This window comes from Atractosteus spatula, assembly GCF_055471065.1.
Source record: "Atractosteus spatula isolate fAtrSpa1 chromosome 16 unlocalized genomic scaffold, fAtrSpa1.hap1 SUPER_16_unloc_2, whole genome shotgun sequence".
In the NCBI taxonomy this organism is placed as follows: domain Eukaryota; kingdom Metazoa; phylum Chordata; class Actinopteri; order Semionotiformes; family Lepisosteidae; genus Atractosteus; species Atractosteus spatula.
In genome coordinates this window covers 1491155-1493047 of record NW_028296632.1, presented here as the reverse complement: position 1 = coordinate 1493047, position 1893 = coordinate 1491155, and the positions used below count along the sequence as shown (strand labels likewise).

The 1893-nt window shown below is 43.0% G+C and overlaps 1 non-coding gene across 1 annotated transcript; it reads left to right on the top strand.

Annotated features, from left to right (window-relative positions):
- Positions 1–1043: 1043 nt before the first annotated feature.
- Positions 1044–1114, top strand: trnag-gcc (transfer RNA glycine (anticodon GCC)). Its single transcript has one exon. It is a non-coding gene; the product is annotated as a tRNA-Gly (tRNA).
- The last annotated feature ends 779 nt before the right edge of the window (positions 1115–1893 follow it).

Genomic DNA, 1893 nt, shown 5'->3' with positions numbered 1-1893 from the left:
CACGGGTCCCAGCACAAAACGAAACTAAAACGCATACCGTTTCGCGCTTCTTATTAGTTGCTCAAAAGTAATTTGACCATATGAAATGCATAATATAAACCTAGAAACATATACGTGAGCAGTACTTAAGCACTGTAGTATCGGTGTTAAGACATACCTCTCAAATACTGTAAATCAAGTTAAAAATATCTCAAGACCGATTCTGGTCATAATGAAACCATGTTTCGTGTATGTTTTCTTTAAAGTACCGAGACCAGCCATATACTCTATGTTTATGTTCCAAAATTAATATCGTTTATGGCCTTCACACGCGTTGCAGTATGCTCCTATTCTTTTTATGCTCAGCTACTAAGATTTCCCTTCAGTGGTAAAATCAGATATGAATATTCAATACTTAAACGGGCACAGTTAAGACATTAAATATACATATACATACTGTATACAGTACAGTTTTCATACGGTAATATGTTTATGTTCCTAAATCAATCTCTTTTATGAGCATGTGAAAGGCATGGTGAATCGATTCTTAAAAATTACTGTACTTTGCATGATTGGAAACAAATGCGTGATTGCGAAATGCTGTGGTGTTACTTTTACAAAGACGGTCAATGAAAAAAAGAATGTTGACCAGGGCAATACTTTGAGTTTACACTTACAGCTTGTCCAAGGTCATTCATTATTAATACTATTAGTAATATCTTCGTTAAAGACTTTGATGGCCACAGCTCAAACATGAGAGGTTGAGCTTTATTAGCTCCACCTTGCGGAAATTCCGGATACTATTATTTTGCTTGTCGTATTATAGGAGAATTTACGGTAACTCGCGGTATTTACCGGTAGCTTGCGGTAGACTGCGTACAGCGTACCGCAAAATAATGCGGTATCGCCCGCGCATTTTGAATGGCTGCATCTGTAGGCTGCCAAAAGTCTCCGAAACCAAATTTTGATAGCAGAAAATTCTCACTCGTCCAGAAGTTCCCTTGGGACCCAACATCCAGCACAGAGTGGTAAAAAAGCGTCTTTTTTGTAGACCCTTGCAGCGTGCATTGGTGGTTCAGTGGTAGAATTCTCGCCTGCCACGCGGGAGGCCCGGGTTCGATTCCTGGCCAATGCAGTGGCTTTTGCAGCGAGCGGCTCCATCACTTGCATCCCCTTTCAACTCGCAACTGAAAACCCACTGAAGCTTAGAAGCTGTGAGCCAGGTCAGTACCCGGATGAGGATGACCTACAGGGAAAAGCAAAGCTTACAGCTGGAAGCGGTGTTAATGGAGCCAGCGGTGGGACGCTCACCCTGACGTCTGTGCGGGTCCCAATGCCCCAGTATAGTGACGGAGACGCTGTGTGGTAAAAAGGCGCTGTCTTTTGGATGAGATGTAAAACCGAGGTCATAGCTCTCTGTGGTCATTAAAAGTGACCACCAAAACCTTTGACAAAAGCTCTTGGTAATTGATGGTCTTCAATAATGCTTCTCCTTTAGGTACATTTAAATCAGCTGAAAAATGCTGTGAAATGGGGGGGCACTTCAGGCCAGTGTAGGATTTGAATTTGAATTTTTGAAGAACCATTAAACAGCACGAGAAGGCCCGTACACTGAATTGCAGGGCTTTCTATTCAAAGAAGGACAAAAGAAACTTCCCTGAATTCCATTTTTTGCAGCACAGAGAGGACAGTGAGAACAAGGCCTGTTAGCTCAGTTGGTTTGAGCGTGGTGCTAGTAACGCCAAAGTCTCTGGTTCGATCCCTGTTTGGGCCAGGCAGTCTCCTCCTCTCTTGCCAAAACCTGTTGCTTTCTTGCTGTGGTGAGATTGGTGGTAATGCAAAGACGCCACATACTACCGACAGACGAGAGTGTTGCGGGAGAAGAGAGAAGTGATGGAAGATTGAAGAGTGTCC